Genomic DNA, 20,640 nt, shown 5'->3' with positions numbered 1-20,640 from the left:
TCATACGCTGGCCTAATGGTTAAGGTCTTAACTCTTACTCTGGCCTAATAGCTAAGGTCTTAGACTCATACTCTGGCCTAATAGCTAAGGTCTTAGACTCGTACTCTGGCCTAATGGTTAAGGTCTTAACTCTTACTCTGGCGTACTGGTTAAGGTCTTAACTCTTACTCTGGCCTAATAGCTAAGGTCTTCGACTCGTACTCCGGCCTACTGGTTAAGGTCTTAACTCTTACTCTGGCCTAATAGCTAAGGTCTTAACTCTTACTCTGGCCTAATAGCTAAGGTCTTAGACTCGTACTATGGCCTTATGGTTAAGGTCTTAACTCTTACTCTGGCCTAATAGCTAAGGTCTTAACTTTTAGTCTGGCCTAATAGCTAAGGTCTTAGACTCATACTCTGGCCTAATGGTTAAGGTCTTAACTCTTACTCTGGCCTAATAGCTAAGGTCTTAGACTCGTACTCTGGCCTACTGGTTAAGGTCTTAACTCCTACTCTGGTCTAATAGCTAAGGTGTTAACTCTTAGTCTGGCCTAATAGCTAAGGTCTTAGACTCGTACTCTGGCCTAATGGTTAAGGTCTTAACTCTTACTCTGGCCTAATAGCTAAGGTCTTAACTCTTATTCTGGCCTAATAGCTAAGGTCTTAGACTCGTACTCTGGCCTAATGGTTAAGGTCTTAACTCTTACTCTGGCCTAATAGCTAAGGTCTTAGACTCGTGCTCTGGCCTAATGATTAAGGTCTTAATTTTACTCTGCCCTACTGGTTAAGGTCTTGTCTCTAACTCTGGCCAAATAGCTAAGGTCTTAGACTCGTACTCTGGCCTAATGGTTAAGGTCTTAAGTCTTACTCTGGCCTAATAGCTAAGGTCTTAGAATCGTACTCTGGCATAAAGGTTAAGGTCTTAACTCTTACTCTGGCCTAATAGCTAAGGTCTTAACCCTTACTCTGGCCTAATATCTAAGGTCTTAGACTCGTACTCTGGCCTAATGGTTAAGGTCTTAACTCTTACTATGGCCTAATAGCTAAGGTCTTAACTCTTACTCTGGCCTAATAGCTAAGGTCTTTGACTGGTACTCTGGCCTAATGGTTAAGGTCTTAACTCTTACTCTGGCCTAATAGCTAAGGTCTTAGACTCATACTCTGGCCAAATAGCTAAGGTCTTAGACTCGTACTCTGGCCTAATGGTTAAGGTCTTAACTCTTACTCTGGCCTACAGGTTAGGGTCTTAACTCTTACTCTGGCCTACTGGTTAAGGTCTTAACTCTTACTCTGGCCTAATAGCTAAGGTCTTAGACTCGTACTCCGGCCTACTGGTTAAGGTCTTAACTCTTGCTCTGGCCTACTGTTTAAGGTCTTAACTCTTACTCTGGCCTAATAGCTAAGGTCTTAACTCTTATTCTGGCCTAATAGCTAAGGTCTTAGACTTGTACTATGGCCTAATGGTTAAGGTCTTAACTCTTACTCTGGCCTACTGGTTAAGGTCTTAACTCTTACTCTGGCCTAATAGCTAAGGTCTTGCACTCATACTCTGGCCTAATGGTTAAGGTCTTCACTATTGCTCTGGCCTACTGGTTAAGGTCTTAACTCTTACTCTGGCCTACTGGTTAAGGTCTTAACTCTTACTCTGGCCTAATAGCTAAGGTCTTAGACTCGTACTCTGGCTTAATGGTTAAGGTCTTAACTCTTACTCTGGCCTACTGGTTAAGGTCTTAACTCTTACTCTGGCCTAATAGCTAAGGTCTTAGACTAGTACTATGGCCTACAGGTTAAGGTCTTAACTCTTACTCTGGACTACTGGTTAAAGTCTTAACTCTTACTCTGGCCTAATAGCTAAGGTCTTAGACTCGTACTATGGCCTAATGGTTAAGGTCTTAACTCTTACTCTGGCCTAATAGCTGAGGTCTTAACTTTTACTCTGGCCTAATAGCTAAGGTCTTAGACTTGTACTTTGGCCTAATAGCTAAGGTCTTAGACTCGTACTATGGCCTACTGGTTAAGGTCTTCACTCTTAGTCTGGCCTAATGGTTAAGGTCTTAACTCTTACTCTGGGCTAATAGCTAAGGTCTTAGACTCTTACTCTGGCCTAATAGCTAAGGTCTTAACTCTTACTCTGGCCTAATAGCTAAGGTCTTAGACTCGTACTCTGGCCTAATGGTTAAGGTCTTAACTTTTACTCTGGCCTACTGGTTAAGGTCTTAACTCTTACCTTGGCCTACTGGTTAAGGTCTTAACTCTTACTCTGGCCTAATAGCTAAGGTCTTAGGCTCGTACTCTGGCCTAATGGTTAAGGTCTTTACTCTTACTCTGGCCTACTGGTTAAGGTCTTAACTCTTACTCTGGCCTGCTGGTTAAGGTCTTAACTCTTACTCTGGCCTAATATCTAATATCTTAAACTAGTACTATGGCCTACAGGTTAAGGTCTTAACTCTTACTCTGGCTTACTGGTTTAAGTCTTAACTCTTACTCTGGCCTAATAGCTAAGGTCTTAGACTCGTACTATGGCCTAATGGTTACGGTCTTAACTCTTACTGTGGCCTATTAGCTAAGGTCTTAACTTTTAGTCTGCCTAATAGCTAAGGTCTTAGACTCGTTCTCTGGCCTAATGGTTAAGGTCTTAACTCTTACTCTGGCCTACAGGTTAGGGTCTTAACTCTTACTCTGGCCTACTGGTTAAGGTCTTAACTCTTACTCTGGCCTAATAGCTAAGGTCTTAGACTCGTACTCCGGCCTACTGGTTAAGGTCTTAACTCTTGCTCTGGCCTACTGGTTAAGGTCTTAACTCTTACTCTGGCCTAATAGCTAAGGTCTTAACTCTTATTCTGGCCCAATAGCTAAGGTCTTAGACTTGTACTATGGCCTAATGGTTAAGGTCTTAACTCTTACTCTGGCCTACTGGTTAAGGTCTTAACTCTTACTCTGGCCTAATGGTTAAGGTCTTCACTCTTGCTCTGGCCTACTGGTTAAGGTCTTAACTCTTACTCTGGCCTACTGGTTAAGGTCTTAACTCTTACTCTGGCCTAATAGCTAAGGTCTTAGACTCGTACTCTGGCTTAATGGTTAAGGTCTTAACTCTTACTCTGGCCTACTGGTTAAGGTCTTAACTCTTACTCTGGCCTAATAGCTAAGGTCTTAGACTAGTACTATGGCCTACAGGTTAAGGTCTTAACTCTTACTCTGGACTACTGGTTAAAGTCTTAACTCTTACTCTGGCCTAATAGCTAAGGTCTTAGACTCGTACTATGGCCTAATGGTTAAGGTCTTAACTCTTACTCTGGCCTAATAGCTGAGGTCTTAACTTTTACTCTGGCCTAATAGCTAAGGTCTTAGACTTGTACTCTGGCCTAATAGCTAAGGTCTTAGACTCGTACTATGGCCTACTGGTTAAGGTCTTCACTCTTAGTCTGGCCTAATGGTTAAGGTCTTAACTCTTACTCTGGGCTACTAGCTAAGGTCTTAACACTTACTCTGGCCTAATAGCTAAGGTCTTAGGCTCGTACTCTGGCCTAATGGTTAAGGTCTTAACTTTTACTCTGGCCTACTGGTTAAGGTCTTAACTCTTACCTTGGCCTACTGGTTAAGGTCTTAACTCTTACTCTGGCCTAATAGCTAAGGTCTTTGGCTCGTACTCTGGCCTAATGGTTAAGGTCTACTCTTACTCTGGCCTGCTGGTTAAGGTCTTAACTCTTACTCTGGCCTAATATCTAATGTCTTAAACTAGTACTATGGCCTACAGGATAAGGTCTTAACTCTTACTCTGGCTTACTGGTTTAAGTCTTAACTCTTACTCTGGCCTAATAGCTAAGGTCTTAGACTCGTACTATGGCCTAATGGTTACGGTCTTAACTCTTACTGTGGCCTATTAGCTAAGGTCTTAACTTTTAGTCTGCCTAATAGCTAAGGTCTTAGACTCGTTCTCTGGCCTAATGGTTAAGGTCTTAACTCTTACTCTGGCCTACTAGCTCAGGTCTTAGACTCGTACTATGGCCTACAGGTTAAGGTCTTAACTCTTAGACTGGCCTAATGGTTAAGGTCTTAACTCTTACTCTGGCCTAATAGCTAAGGTCTTAGACTCGTACTCTGGCCTAATAGCTAATGTCTTAACTCTTACTCTGACCTAATAGCTAAGGTCTTAGACTCCTACTCTGGCCTACTGGTTAAGGTCTTAACTCTTACTCTGGCCTACTGGTTAAGGTCTTAACTCTTACTCTGGCCTAATAGCTAAGGTCTTAGACTGGTACTCTGGCCTAATGGTTAAGGTCTTAACTCTTACTCTGGCCTAATAGCTAAGGTCTTAGACTCGTATTATGGCCTACTGGTTAAGGTCTTAACTCTTAGTCTGGCCTAATGGTTAAGGTCTTAACTCTTACTCTGGCCTAATAGCTAAGGTCTTAGACTCTTACTCTGGCCTAATAGCTAAGGTCTTAACTCTTACTCTGGCCTAATAGCTAAGGTCTTAGACTCGTACTCTGGCCTAATGGTTAAGGTCTTAACTTTTACTCTGGCCTACTGGTTAAGGTCTTAAAACTTACTCTGGCCTACTGGTTAAGGTCTTAACTCTTACTCTGGCCTAATAGCTAAGGTCTTAGGCTCGTACTCTGGCCTAATGGTTAAGGTCTTAACTCTTACTCTGGCCTACTGGTTAAGGTCTTAACTTTTACTCTGGCCTGCTGGTTAAGGTCTTGACTCTTACTCTGGCCTAATAGCTAAGGTCTTAGACTAGTACTATGGCCTACAGGTTCTGGCCTTCTGGTTTAAGTCTTAACTCTTACTCTGGCCTAATAGCTAAGGTCTTAGACTCGTACTATGGCCTAATGGTTAAGGTCTTAACTCTTACTCTGGCCTAATAGCTAAGGTCTTAACTCTTACTCTGGCCTAATGGTTAAGGTCTTAACTCTTACTCTGGCCTAATAGCTAAGGTCTTAACTCTTACTCTGGCCTAATGGTTAAGGTCTTAACTCTTACTCTGGCCTAATAGGTAAGGTCTTAACTCTTACTCTGGCCTAATGGTTAAGGTCTCAACTCTTACTCTGGCCTAATAGGTAAGGTCTTAACTCTTACTCTGGCCTAATAGCTAAGGTCTTAGACTCATACTCTGACCTACTGGTTAAGGTCTTAACTCTTTCTCTGGCCTAATGGTTAAGTTCTTAACTCTTACTCTGGCCTAATAGCTAAGGTCTTAGGTTCGTACTATGGCCTACAGGTTAAGGTCTTAACTCTTACTCTGGCCTACTGGTTAAGGTCTTAACTCTTACTCTGGCCTAATAGCTAAGGTCTTAGACTCGTACTATGGCCTACAGGTTAAGGTCTTAACTCTTACTCTGGCCTAATAGCTAAGGTCTTAGACTCGTACTCTGGCCTACAGGTTAAGGTCTTAACTCTTACTCTGGCCTACTGGTTAAGGTCTTAACTCTTACTCTGGCCTACTGGTTAAGGTCTTAACTCTTACTCTGGCCTACTGGTTAAGGTCCTAACTCTTACTCTGGCCTAATAGCTAAGGTCTTAGACTCGTACTCTGGCCTACTGGTTAAGGTCTTAACTCTTACTCTGGCCTAATAGCTAAGGTCTTAACTCTTACTCTGGCCTAATAGCTAAGGTCTTAGACTCGTACTATGGCCTAATGGTTAAGGTCTTAACTCTTACTCTGGCCTACTGGTTAAGGTCTGAACTCTTACTCTGGCCTAATAGCTAAGGTCTTAGACTCGTACTCTGGCCTAATGGTTAAGGTCTTAACTCTTACTCTGGCCTACTGGTTAAGGTCTTAACTCTTACAATGGCCTACTGGTTAAGGTCTTAACTCTTACTCTGGCCTAATAGCTAAGGTCTTAGACTCATACTCCGGCCTAATTTTTAAGGTCTTAACTCTTACTCTGGCCTGCTGGTTAAGGTCTTAACTCTTACTCTGGCCTAATAGCTAAGGTCTTAGACTAGTACTATGACCTACAGGTTAAGGTCTTAAGTCTTAGTCTGGCCTACTGGTTAAAGTCTTAACTCTTACTCTGGCCTAATAGCTAAGGTCTTAGACTCATACTCTGGCCTAATTGTTAAGGTCTTAACTCTTACTCTGGCCTAATAGCTAAGGTCTTAACTTTTACTCTTGCCTAATACCTAAGGTCTTAGACTCGTACTCTGGCCTAATGGTTAAGGTCTTAACTCTTACTCTGGCCTAATAGCTAAGGTCTTAGACTCGTACTATGGCCTACAGGTTAAGGTCTTAACTCTTACTCTGGCCTAATAGCTAAGGTCTTAGTCTCGTACTCTGCCCTAATAGCTAAGGTCTTAGACTTGTACTCTGGCCTACTGGTTAAGGTCGTAACTCTTACTCTGGCCTAATAGCTAAGGTCTTAGACTCATACTCTGGCCAAATAGCTAAGGTCTTAGACTCGTACTCTGGCCTAATGGTTAAGGTCTTAACTCTTACTCTGGCCTACAGGTTAGGGTCTTAACTCTTACTCTGGCCTACTGGTTAAGGTCTTAACTCTTACTCTGGCCTAATAGCTAAGGTCTTAGACTCGTACTCCGGCCTACTGGTTAAGGTCTTAACTCTTGCTCTGGCCTACTGTTTAAGGTCTTAACTCTTACTCTGGCCTAATAGCTAAGGTCTTAACTCTTATTCTGGCCTAATAGCTAAGGTCTTAGACTTGTACTATGGCCTAATGGTTAAGGTCTTAACTCTTACTCTGGCCTACTGGTTAAGGTCTTAACTCTTACTCTGGCCTAATAGCTAAGGTCTTGCACTCATACTCTGGCCTAATGGTTAAGGTCTTCACTATTGCTCTGGCCTACTGGTTAAGGTCTTAACTCTTACTCTGGCCTACTGGTTAAGGTCTTAACTCTTACTCTGGCCTAATAGCTAAGGTCTTAGACTCGTACTCTGGCTTAATGGTTAAGGTCTTAACTCTTACTCTGGCCTACTGGTTAAGGTCTTAACTCTTACTCTGGCCTAATAGCTAAGGTCTTAGACTAGTACTATGGCCTACAGGTTAAGGTCTTAACTCTTACTCTGGACTACTGGTTAAAGTCTTAACTCTTACTCTGGCCTAATAGCTAAGGTCTTAGACTCGTACTATGGCCTAATGGTTAAGGTCTTAACTCTTACTCTGGCCTAATAGCTGAGGTCTTAACTTTTACTCTGGCCTAATAGCTAAGGTCTTAGACTTGTACTTTGGCCTAATAGCTAAGGTCTTAGACTCGTACTATGGCCTACTGGTTAAGGTCTTCACTCTTAGTCTGGCCTAATGGTTAAGGTCTTAACTCTTACTCTGGGCTAATAGCTAAGGTCTTAGACTCTTACTCTGGCCTAATAGCTAAGGTCTTAACTCTTACTCTGGCCTAATAGCTAAGGTCTTAGACTCGTACTCTGGCCTAATGGTTAAGGTCTTAACTTTTACTCTGGCCTACTGGTTAAGGTCTTAACTCTTACCTTGGCCTACTGGTTAAGGTCTTAACTCTTACTCTGGCCTAATAGCTAAGGTCTTAGGCTCGTACTCTGGCCTAATGGTTAAGGTCTTTACTCTTACTCTGGCCTACTGGTTAAGGTCTTAACTCTTACTCTGGCCTGCTGGTTAAGGTCTTAACTCTTACTCTGGCCTAATATCTAATATCTTAAACTAGTACTATGGCCTACAGGTTAAGGTCTTAACTCTTACTCTGGCTTACTGGTTTAAGTCTTAACTCTTACTCTGGCCTAATAGCTAAGGTCTTAGACTCGTACTATGGCCTAATGGTTACGGTCTTAACTCTTACTGTGGCCTATTAGCTAAGGTCTTAACTTTTAGTCTGCCTAATAGCTAAGGTCTTAGACTCGTTCTCTGGCCTAATGGTTAAGGTCTTAACTCTTACTCTGGCCTACAGGTTAGGGTCTTAACTCTTACTCTGGCCTACTGGTTAAGGTCTTAACTCTTACTCTGGCCTAATAGCTAAGGTCTTAGACTCGTACTCCGGCCTACTGGTTAAGGTCTTAACTCTTGCTCTGGCCTACTGGTTAAGGTCTTAACTCTTACTCTGGCCTAATAGCTAAGGTCTTAACTCTTATTCTGGCCCAATAGCTAAGGTCTTAGACTTGTACTATGGCCTAATGGTTAAGGTCTTAACTCTTACTCTGGCCTACTGGTTAAGGTCTTAACTCTTACTCTGGCCTAATGGTTAAGGTCTTCACTCTTGCTCTGGCCTACTGGTTAAGGTCTTAACTCTTACTCTGGCCTACTGGTTAAGGTCTTAACTCTTACTCTGGCCTAATAGCTAAGGTCTTAGACTCGTACTCTGGCTTAATGGTTAAGGTCTTAACTCTTACTCTGGCCTACTGGTTAAGGTCTTAACTCTTACTCTGGCCTAATAGCTAAGGTCTTAGACTAGTACTATGGCCTACAGGTTAAGGTCTTAACTCTTACTCTGGACTACTGGTTAAAGTCTTAACTCTTACTCTGGCCTAATAGCTAAGGTCTTAGACTCGTACTATGGCCTAATGGTTAAGGTCTTAACTCTTACTCTGGCCTAATAGCTGAGGTCTTAACTTTTACTCTGGCCTAATAGCTAAGGTCTTAGACTTGTACTCTGGCCTAATAGCTAAGGTCTTAGACTCGTACTATGGCCTACTGGTTAAGGTCTTCACTCTTAGTCTGGCCTAATGGTTAAGGTCTTAACTCTTACTCTGGGCTACTAGCTAAGGTCTTAACACTTACTCTGGCCTAATAGCTAAGGTCTTAGGCTCGTACTCTGGCCTAATGGTTAAGGTCTTAACTTTTACTCTGGCCTACTGGTTAAGGTCTTAACTCTTACCTTGGCCTACTGGTTAAGGTCTTAACTCTTACTCTGGCCTAATAGCTAAGGTCTTTGGCTCGTACTCTGGCCTAATGGTTAAGGTCTACTCTTACTCTGGCCTGCTGGTTAAGGTCTTAACTCTTACTCTGGCCTAATATCTAATGTCTTAAACTAGTACTATGGCCTACAGGATAAGGTCTTAACTCTTACTCTGGCTTACTGGTTTAAGTCTTAACTCTTACTCTGGCCTAATAGCTAAGGTCTTAGACTCGTACTATGGCCTAATGGTTACGGTCTTAACTCTTACTGTGGCCTATTAGCTAAGGTCTTAACTTTTAGTCTGCCTAATAGCTAAGGTCTTAGACTCGTTCTCTGGCCTAATGGTTAAGGTCTTAACTCTTACTCTGGCCTACTAGCTCAGGTCTTAGACTCGTACTATGGCCTACAGGTTAAGGTCTTAACTCTTAGACTGGCCTAATGGTTAAGGTCTTAACTCTTACTCTGGCCTAATAGCTAAGGTCTTAGACTCGTACTCTGGCCTAATAGCTAATGTCTTAACTCTTACTCTGACCTAATAGCTAAGGTCTTAGACTCCTACTCTGGCCTACTGGTTAAGGTCTTAACTCTTACTCTGGCCTACTGGTTAAGGTCTTAACTCTTACTCTGGCCTAATAGCTAAGGTCTTAGACTGGTACTCTGGCCTAATGGTTAAGGTCTTAACTCTTACTCTGGCCTAATAGCTAAGGTCTTAGACTCGTATTATGGCCTACTGGTTAAGGTCTTAACTCTTAGTCTGGCCTAATGGTTAAGGTCTTAACTCTTACTCTGGCCTAATAGCTAAGGTCTTAGACTCTTACTCTGGCCTAATAGCTAAGGTCTTAACTCTTACTCTGGCCTAATAGCTAAGGTCTTAGACTCGTACTCTGGCCTAATGGTTAAGGTCTTAACTTTTACTCTGGCCTACTGGTTAAGGTCTTAAAACTTACTCTGGCCTACTGGTTAAGGTCTTAACTCTTACTCTGGCCTAATAGCTAAGGTCTTAGGCTCGTACTCTGGCCTAATGGTTAAGGTCTTAACTCTTACTCTGGCCTACTGGTTAAGGTCTTAACTTTTACTCTGGCCTGCTGGTTAAGGTCTTGACTCTTACTCTGGCCTAATAGCTAAGGTCTTAGACTAGTACTATGGCCTACAGGTTCTGGCCTTCTGGTTTAAGTCTTAACTCTTACTCTGGCCTAATAGCTAAGGTCTTAGACTCGTACTATGGCCTAATGGTTAAGGTCTTAACTCTTACTCTGGCCTAATAGCTAAGGTCTTAACTCTTACTCTGGCCTAATGGTTAAGGTCTTAACTCTTACTCTGGCCTAATAGCTAAGGTCTTAACTCTTACTCTGGCCTAATGGTTAAGGTCTTAACTCTTACTCTGGCCTAATAGGTAAGGTCTTAACTCTTACTCTGGCCTAATGGTTAAGGTCTCAACTCTTACTCTGGCCTAATAGGTAAGGTCTTAACTCTTACTCTGGCCTAATAGCTAAGGTCTTAGACTCATACTCTGACCTACTGGTTAAGGTCTTAACTCTTTCTCTGGCCTAATGGTTAAGTTCTTAACTCTTACTCTGGCCTAATAGCTAAGGTCTTAGGTTCGTACTATGGCCTACAGGTTAAGGTCTTAACTCTTACTCTGGCCTACTGGTTAAGGTCTTAACTCTTACTCTGGCCTAATAGCTAAGGTCTTAGACTCGTACTATGGCCTACAGGTTAAGGTCTTAACTCTTACTCTGGCCTAATAGCTAAGGTCTTAGACTCGTACTCTGGCCTACAGGTTAAGGTCTTAACTCTTACTCTGGCCTACTGGTTAAGGTCTTAACTCTTACTCTGGCCTACTGGTTAAGGTCTTAACTCTTACTCTGGCCTACTGGTTAAGGTCCTAACTCTTACTCTGGCCTAATAGCTAAGGTCTTAGACTCGTACTCTGGCCTACTGGTTAAGGTCTTAACTCTTACTCTGGCCTAATAGCTAAGGTCTTAACTCTTACTCTGGCCTAATAGCTAAGGTCTTAGACTCGTACTATGGCCTAATGGTTAAGGTCTTAACTCTTACTCTGGCCTACTGGTTAAGGTCTGAACTCTTACTCTGGCCTAATAGCTAAGGTCTTAGACTCGTACTCTGGCCTAATGGTTAAGGTCTTAACTCTTACTCTGGCCTACTGGTTAAGGTCTTAACTCTTACAATGGCCTACTGGTTAAGGTCTTAACTCTTACTCTGGCCTAATAGCTAAGGTCTTAGACTCATACTCCGGCCTAATTTTTAAGGTCTTAACTCTTACTCTGGCCTGCTGGTTAAGGTCTTAACTCTTACTCTGGCCTAATAGCTAAGGTCTTAGACTAGTACTATGACCTACAGGTTAAGGTCTTAAGTCTTAGTCTGGCCTACTGGTTAAAGTCTTAACTCTTACTCTGGCCTAATAGCTAAGGTCTTAGACTCATACTCTGGCCTAATTGTTAAGGTCTTAACTCTTACTCTGGCCTAATAGCTAAGGTCTTAACTTTTACTCTTGCCTAATACCTAAGGTCTTAGACTCGTACTCTGGCCTAATGGTTAAGGTCTTAACTCTTACTCTGGCCTAATAGCTAAGGTCTTAGACTCGTACTATGGCCTACAGGTTAAGGTCTTAACTCTTACTCTGGCCTAATAGCTAAGGTCTTAGTCTCGTACTCTGCCCTAATAGCTAAGGTCTTAGACTTGTACTCTGGCCTACTGGTTAAGGTCGTAACTCTTACTCTGGCCTAATAGCTAAGGTCTTAGACTCGTACTCTGGCCTAATAGCTAAGGTCTTAGACTCGTACTCTGGCCTAATGGATAAGGTCTTAACTCTTACTCTGGCCTAATAGCTAAGGTCTTAGATTCGTACTCTGGCCTAGTGGTTAAGGTCTTAACTCTTACTCTGGCCTAATAGCTAAGGTCTTAGACTCGTACTATCGCCTACAGGTTAATCTCTTAACTCTTACTCTGGCCTAATAGCTAAGGTCTTAGACTCGTACTATCGCCTACAGGTTAATCTCTTAACTCTTACTCTGGCCTAATAGCTAAGGTCTTAACTATTACTCTGGCCTAATAGCTAAGGTATTAGACTCGTACTCTGGCCTAATGGTTAAGGTCTTAACTCTTACTCTGGCCTAATAGCTAAGGTCTTAACTCTTACTCTGGCCTAATAGCTAAGGTCTTAGACTCGTACTATGGCCAAATGGTTAAGGTCTTAACTCTTACACTGGCATAATAGCTAAGGTCTTAGACTCATACTTGGGCCTAATGGTTAAGGTCTTAACTCTTACTCTGGCCTACTGGTTAAGATCTTAACTCTTACTCTGGCCTAATAGCTAAGGTCTTAGACTCGAACTCTGGCCTAATGGTTAAGGTCTTAACTCTTACTCTGGCCTAATAGCTAAGGTCTTACATTCATACGCTGGCCTAATGGTTAAGGTCTTAACTCTTACTCTGGCCTAATAGCTAAGGTCTTAGACTCATACTCTGGCCTAATAGCTAAGGTCTTAGACTCGTACTCTGGCCTAATGGTTAAGGTCTTAACTCTTACTCTGGCGTACTGGTTAAGGTCTTAACTCTTACTCTGGGCTAATAGCTAAGGTCTTAGACTCGTACTCCGGCCTACTGGTTAAGGTCTTAACTCTTACTCTGGCCTAATAGCTAAGGTCTTAACTCTTACTCTGGCCTAATAGCTAAGGTCTTAGACTCGTACTATGGCCTTATGGTTAAGGTCTTAACTCTTACTCTGGCCTAATAGCTAAGGTCTTAACTTTTAGTCTGGCCTAATAGCTAAGGCCTTAGACTCATACTCTGGCCTAATGGTTAAGGTCTTAACTCTTACTCTGGCCTAATAGCTAAGGTCTTAGACTCGTACTCTGGCCTACTGGTTAAGGTCTTAACTCTTACTCTGGTCTAATAGCTAAGGTGTTAACTCTTAGTCTGGCCTAATAGCTAATGTCTTAGACTCGTACTCTGGCCTAATGGTTAAGGTCTTAACTCTGACTCTGGCCTAATAGCTAAGGTCTTAACTCTTACTCTGGCCTAATAGCTAAGGTCTTAGACTCGTACTCTGGCCTAATGGTTAAGGTCTTAACTCTTACTCTGGCCTAATAGCTAAGGTCTTAGACTCATGCTCTGGCCTAATGATTAAGGGCTTAATTTTGCTCTGCCCTACTGGTTAAGGTCTTGTCTCTAACTCTGGCCAAATAGCTAAGGTCTTAGACTCGTACTCTGGCCTAATGGTTAAGGTCTTAACTCTTACTCTGGCCTAATAGCTAAGGTCTTAGAATCGTACTCTGGCCTAAAGGTTAAGGTCTTAACTCTTACTCTGGCCTAATAGCTAAGGTCTTAACCCTTACTCTGGCCTAATATCTAAGGTCTTAGACTCGTACTCTGGCCTAATGGTTAAGGTCTTAACTCTTACTCTGGCCTAATAGCTAAGGTCTTAGACTAGTACTTTGGCCTACAGGTTAAGGTCTTAACTCTTACTCTGGACTACTGGTTAAAGTCTTAACTCTTACTCTGGCCTAATAGCTAAGGTCTTAGACTCGTACTATGGCCTAATGGTTAAGGTCTTAACTCTTACTCTGGCCTAATAGCTGAGGTCTTAACTTTTACTCTGGCCTAATAGCTAAGGTCTTAGACTTGTACTTTGGCCTAATAGCTAAGGTCTTAGACTCGTACTATGGCCTACTGGTTAAGGTCTTCACTCTTAGTCTGGCCTAATGGTTAAGGTCTTAACTCTTACTCTGGGCTAATAGCTAAGGTCTTAGACTCTTACTCTGGCCTAATAGCTAAGGTCTTAACTCTTACTCTGGCCTAATAGCTAAGGTCTTAGACTCGTACTCTGGCCTAATGGTTAAGGTCTTAACTTTTACTCTGGCCTACTGGTTAAGGTCTTAACTCTTACCTTGGCCTACTGGTTAAGGTCTTAACTCTTACTCTGGCCTAATAGCTAAGGTCTTAGGCTCGTACTCTGGCCTAATGGTTAAGGTCTTTACTCTTACTCTGGCCTACTGGTTAAGGTCTTAACTCTTACTCTGGCCTGCTGGTTAAGGTCTTAACTCTTACTCTGGCCTAATATCTAATATCTTAAACTAGTACTATGGCCTACAGGTTAAGGTCTTAACTCTTACTCTGGCTTACTGGTTTAAGTCTTAACTCTTACTCTGGCCTAATAGCTAAGGTCTTAGACTCGTACTATGGCCTAATGGTTACGGTCTTAACTCTTACTGTGGCCTATTAGCTAAGGTCTTAACTTTTAGTCTGCCTAATAGCTAAGGTCTTAGACTCGTTCTCTGGCCTAATGGTTAAGGTCTTAACTCTTACTCTGGCCTACAGGTTAGGGTCTTAACTCTTACTCTGGCCTACTGGTTAAGGTCTTAACTCTTACTCTGGCCTAATAGCTAAGGTCTTAGACTCGTACTCCGGCCTACTGGTTAAGGTCTTAACTCTTGCTCTGGCCTACTGGTTAAGGTCTTAACTCTTACTCTGGCCTAATAGCTAAGGTCTTAACTCTTATTCTGGCCCAATAGCTAAGGTCTTAGACTTGTACTATGGCCTAATGGTTAAGGTCTTAACTCTTACTCTGGCCTATTGGTTAAGGTCTTAACTCTTACTCTGGCCTAATGGTTAAGGTCTTCACTCTTGCTCTGGCCTACTGGTTAAGGTCTTAACTCTTACTCTGGCCTACTGGTTAAGGTCTTAACTCTTACTCTGGCCTAATAGCTAAGGTCTTAGACTCGTACTCTGGCTTAATGGTTAAGGTCTTAACTCTTACTCTGGCCTACTGGTTAAGGTCTTAACTCTTACTCTGGCCTAATAGCTAAGGTCTTAGACTAGTACTATGGCCTACAGGTTAAGGTCTTAACTCTTACTCTGGACTACTGGTTAAAGTCTTAACTCTTACTCTGGCCTAATAGCTAAGGTCTTAGACTCGTACTATGGCCTAATGGTTAAGGTCTTAACTCTTACTCTGGCCTAATAGCTGAGGTCTTAACTTTTACTCTGGCCTAATAGCTAAGGTCTTAGACTTGTACTCTGGCCTAATAGCTAAGGTCTTAGACTTGTACTATGGCCTACTGGTTAAGGTCTTCACTCTTAGTCTGGCCTAATGGTTAAGGTCTTAACTCTTACTCTGGGCTACTAGCTAAGGTCTTAGACTCTTACTCTGGCCTAATAGCTAAGGTTTTAACACTTACTCTGGCCTAATAGCTAAGGTCTTAGGCTCGTACTCTGGCCTAATGGTTAAGGTCTTAACTTTTACTCTGGCCTACTGGTTAAGGTCTTAACTCTTACCTTGGCCTACTGGTTAAGGTCTTAACTCTTACTCTGGCCTAATAGCTAAGGTCTTTGGCTCGTACTCTGGCCTAATGGTTAAGGTCTTTACTCTTACTCTGGCCTACTGGTTAAGGTCTTAACTCTTACTCTGGCCTGCTGGTTAAGGTCTTAACTCTTACTCTGGCCTAATATCTAATGTCTTAAACTAGTACTATGGCCTACAGGTTAAGGTCTTAACTCTTACTCTGGCTTACTGGTTTAAGTCTTAACTCTTACTCTGGCCTAATAGCTAAGGTCTTAGACTCGTACTATGGCCTAATGGTTACGGTCTTAACTCTTACTGTGGCCTATTAGCTAAGGTCTTAACTTTTAGTCTGCCTAATAGCTAAGGTCTTAGACTCGTTCTCTGGCCTAATGGTTAAGGTCTTAACTCTTACTCTGGCCTACTAGCTCAGGTCTTAGACTCGTACTATGGCCTACAGGTTAAGGTCTTAACTCTTAGACTGTCCTAATGGTTAAGGTCTTAACTCTTACTCTGGCCTAATAGCTAAGGTCTTAGACTCGTACTCTGGCCTAATAGCTAATGTCTTAACTCTTACTCTGACCTAATAGCTAAGGTCTTAGACTCCTACTCTGGCCTACTGGTTAAGGTCTTAACTCTTACTCTGGCCTACTGGTTAAGGTCTTAACTCTTACTCTGGCCTAATAGCTAAGGTCTTAGACTGGTACTCTGGCCTAATGGTTAAGGTCTTAACTCTTACTCTGGCCTAATAGCTAAGGTCTTAGACTCGTATTATGGCCTACTGGTTAAGGTCTTAACTCTTAGTCTGGCCTAATGGTTAAGGTCTTAACTCTTACTCTGGCCTAATAGCTAAGGTCTTAGACTCTTACTCTGGCCTAATAGCTAAGGTCTTAACTCTTACTCTGGCCTAATAGCTAAGGTCTTAGACTCGTACTCTGGCCTAATGGTTAAGGTCTTAACTTTTACTCTGGCCTACTGGTTAAGGTCTTAAAACTTACTCTGGCCTACTGGTTAAGGTCTTAACTCTTACTCTGGCCTAATAGCTAAGGTCTTAGGCTCGTACTCTGGCCTAATGGTTAAGGTCTTAACTCTTACTCTGGACTACTGGTTAAGGTCTTAACTTTTACTCTGGCCTGCTGGTTAAGGTCTTGACTCTTACTCTGGCCTAATAGCTAAGGTCTTAGACTAGTACTATGGCCTACAGGTTCTGGCCTTCTGGTTTAAGTCTTAACTCTTACTCTGGCCTAATAGCTAAGGTCTTAGACTCGTACTATGGCCTAATGGTTAAGGTCTTAACTCTTACTCTGGCCTAATAGCTAAGGTCTTAACTCTTACTCTGGCCTAATGGTTAAGGTCTTAACTCTTACTCTGGCCTAATAGCTAAGGTCTTAACTCTTACTCTGGCCTAATGGTTAAGGTCTTAACTCTTACTCTGGCCTAATAGGTAAGGTCTTAACTCTTACTCTGGCCTAATGGTTAAGGTCTCAACTCTTACTCTGGCCTAATAGCTAAGGTCTTAGACTCGTACTCTGGCCTAATGGTTAAGGTCTTAACTTTTACTCTGGCCTACTGGTTAAGGTCTTAACTCTTACCTTGGCCTACTGGTTAAGGTCTTAACTCTTACTCTGGCCTAATAGCTAAGGTCTTAGGCTCGTACTCTGGCCTAATGGTTAAGGTCTTTACTCTTACTCTGGCCTACTGGTTAAGGTCTTAACTCTTACTCTGGCCTGCTGGTTAAGGTCTTAACTCTTACTCTGGCCTAATATCTAATATCTTAAACTAGTACTATGGCCTACAGGTTAAGGTCTTAACTCTTACTCTGGCTTACTGGTTTAAGTCTTAACTCTTACTCTGGCCTAATAGCTAAGGTCTTAGACTCGTACTATGGCCTAATGGTTACGGTCTTAACTCTTACTGTGGCCTATTAGCTAAGGTCTTAACTTTTAGTCTGCCTAATAGCTAAGGTCTTAGACTCGTTCTCTGGCCTAATGGTTAAGGTCTTAACTCTTACTCTGGCCTACAGGTTAGGGTCTTAACTCTTACTCTGGCCTACTGGTTAAGGTCTTAACTCTTACTCTGGCCTAATAGCTAAGGTCTTAGACTCGTACTCCGGCCTACTGGTTAAGGTCTTAACTCTTGCTCTGGCCTACTGGTTAAGGTCTTAACTCTTACTCTGGCCTAATAGCTAAGGTCTTAACTCTTATTCTGGCCCAATAGCTAAGGTCTTAGACTTGTACTATGGCCTAATGGTTAAGGTCTTAACTCTTACTCTGGCCTATTGGTTAAGGTCTTAACTCTTACTCTGGCCTAATGGTTAAGGTCTTCACTCTTGCTCTGGCCTACTGGTTAAGGTCTTAACTCTTACTCTGGCCTACTGGTTAAGGTCTTAACTCTTACTCTGGCCTAATAGCTAAGGTCTTAGACTCGTACTCTGGCTTAATGGTTAAGGTCTTAACTCTTACTCTGGCCTACTGGTTAAGGTCTTAACTCTTACTCTGGCCTAATAGCTAAGGTCTTAGACTAGTACTATGGCCTACAGGTTAAGGTCTTAACTCTTACTCTGGACTACTGGTTAAAGTCTTAACTCTTACTCTGGCCTAATAGCTAAGGTCTTAGACTCGTACTATGGCCTAATGGTTAAGGTCTTAACTCTTACTCTGGCCTAATAGCTGAGGTCTTAACTTTTACTCTGGCCTAATAGCTAAGGTCTTAGACTTGTACTCTGGCCTAATAGCTAAGGTCTTAGACTTGTACTATGGCCTACTGGTTAAGGTCTTCACTCTTAGTCTGGCCTAATGGTTAAGGTCTTAACTCTTACTCTGGGCTACTAGCTAAGGTCTTAGACTCTTACTCTGGCCTAATAGCTAAGGTTTTAACACTTACTCTGGCCTAATAGCTAAGGTCTTAGGCTCGTACTCTGGCCTAATGGTTAAGGTCTTAACTTTTACTCTGGCCTACTGGTTAAGGTCTTAACTCTTACCTTGGCCTACTGGTTAAGGTCTTAACTCTTACTCTGGCCTAATAGCTAAGGTCTTTGGCTCGTACTCTGGCCTAATGGTTAAGGTCTTTACTCTTACTCTGGCCTACTGGTTAAGGTCTTAACTCTTACTCTGGCCTGCTGGTTAAGGTCTTAACTCTTACTCTGGCCTAATATCTAATGTCTTAAACTAGTACTATGGCCTACAGGTTAAGGTCTTAACTCTTACTCTGGCTTACTGGTTTAAGTCTTAACTCTTACTCTGGCCTAATAGCTAAGGTCTTAGACTCGTACTATGGCCTAATGGTTACGGTCTTAACTCTTACTGTGGCCTATTAGCTAAGGTCTTAACTTTTAGTCTGCCTAATAGCTAAGGTCTTAGACTCGTTCTCTGGCCTAATGGTTAAGGTCTTAACTCTTACTCTGGCCTACTAGCTCAGGTCTTAGACTCGTACTATGGCCTACAGGTTAAGGTCTTAACTCTTAGACTGTCCTAATGGTTAAGGTCTTAACTCTTACTCTGGCCTAATAGCTAAGGTCTTAGACTCGTACTCTGGCCTAATAGCTAATGTCTTAACTCTTACTCTGACCTAATAGCTAAGGTCTTAGACTCCTACTCTGGCCTACTGGTTAAGGTCTTAACTCTTACTCTGGCCTACTGGTTAAGGTCTTAACTCTTACTCTGGCCTAATAGCTAAGGTCTTAGACTGGTACTCTGGCCTAATGGTTAAGGTCTTAACTCTTACTCTGGCCTAATAGCTAAGGTCTTAGACTCGTATTATGGCCTACTGGTTAAGGTCTTAACTCTTAGTCTGGCCTAATGGTTAAGGTCTTAACTCTTACTCTGGCCTAATAGCTAAGGTCTTAGACTCTTACTCTGGCCTAATAGCTAAGGTCTTAACTCTTACTCTGGCCTAATAGCTAAGGTCTTAGACTCGTACTCTGGCCTAATGGTTAAGGTCTTAACTTTTACTCTGGCCTACTGGTTAAGGTCTTAAAACTTACTCTGGCCTACTGGTTAAGGTCTTAACTCTTACTCTGGCCTAATAGCTAAGGTCTTAGGCTCGTACTCTGGCCTAATGGTTAAGGTCTTAACTCTTACTCTGGACTACTGGTTAAGGTCTTAACTTTTACTCTGGCCTGCTGGTTAAGGTCTTGACTCTTACTCTGGCCTAATAGCTAAGGTCTTAGACTAGTACTATGGCCTACAGGTTCTGGCCTTCTGGTTTAAGTCTTAACTCTTACTCTGGCCTAATAGCTAAGGTCTTAGACTCGTACTATGGCCTAATGGTTAAGGTCTTAACTCTTACTCTGGCCTAATAGCTAAGGTCTTAACTCTTACTCTGGCCTAATGGTTAAGGTCTTAACTCTTACTCTGGCCTAATAGCTAAGGTCTTAACTCTTACTCTGGCCTAATGGTTAAGGTCTTAACTCTTACTCTGGCCTAATAGGTAAGGTCTTAACTCTTACTCTGGCCTAATGGTTAAGGTCTCAACTCTTACTCTGGCCTAATAGGTAAGGTCTTAACTCTTACTCTGGCCTAATAGCTAAGGTCTTAGACTCATACTCTGACCTACTGGTTAAGGTCTTAACTCTTTCTCTGGCCTAATGGTTAAGTTCTTAACTCTTACTCTGGCCTAATAGCTAAGGTCTTAGGTTCGTACTATGGCCTACAGGTTAAGGTCTTAACTCTTACTCTGGCCTACTGGTTAAGGTCTTAACTCTTACTCTGGCCTAATAGCTAAGGTCTTAGACTCGTACTATGGCCTACAGGTTAAGGTCTTAACTCTTACTCTGGCCTAATAGCTAAGGTCTTAGACTCGTACTCTGGCCTACAGGTTAAGGTCTTAACTCTTACTCTGGCCTACTGGTTTAAGGTCTTAACTCTTACTCTGGCCTACTGGTTAAGGTCTTAACTCTTACTCTGGCCTACTGGTTAAGGTCCTAACTCTTACTCTGGCCTAATAGCTAAGGTCTTAGACTCGTACTCTGGCCTACTGGTTAAGGTCTTAACTCTTACTCTGGCCTAATAGCTAAGGTCTTAACTCTTACTCTGGCCTAATAGCTAAGGTCTTAGACTCGTACTATGGCCTAATGGTTAAGGTCTTAACTCTTACTCTGGCCTACTGGTTAAGGTCTGAACTCTTACTCTGGCCTAATAGCTAAGGTCTTAGACTCGTACTCTGGCCTAATGGTTAAGGTCTTAACTCTTACTCTGGCCTACTGGTTAAGGTCTTAACTCTTACAATGGCCTACTGGTTAAGGTCTTAACTCTTACTCTGGCCTAATAGCTAAGGTCTTAGACTCATACTCTGGCCTAATTTTTAAGGTCTTAACTCTTACTCTGGCCTGCTGGTTAAGGTCTTAACTCTTACTCTGGCCTAATAGCTAAGGTCTTAGACTAGTACTATGACCTACAGGTTAAGGTCTTAAGTCTTAGTCTGGCCTACTGGTTAAAGTCTTAACTCTTACTCTGGCCTAATAGCTAAGGTCTTAGACTCATACTCTGGCCTAATTGTTAAGGTCTTAACTCTTACTCTGGCCTAATAGCTAAGGTCTTAACTTT

The sequence above is a fragment of the Triturus cristatus genome, chromosome 9 (assembly GCF_964204655.1).
Source record: "Triturus cristatus chromosome 9, aTriCri1.1, whole genome shotgun sequence".
Lineage (NCBI taxonomy): Eukaryota > Metazoa > Chordata > Amphibia > Caudata > Salamandridae > Triturus > Triturus cristatus.
This window is presented reverse-complemented; position numbering follows the sequence as displayed.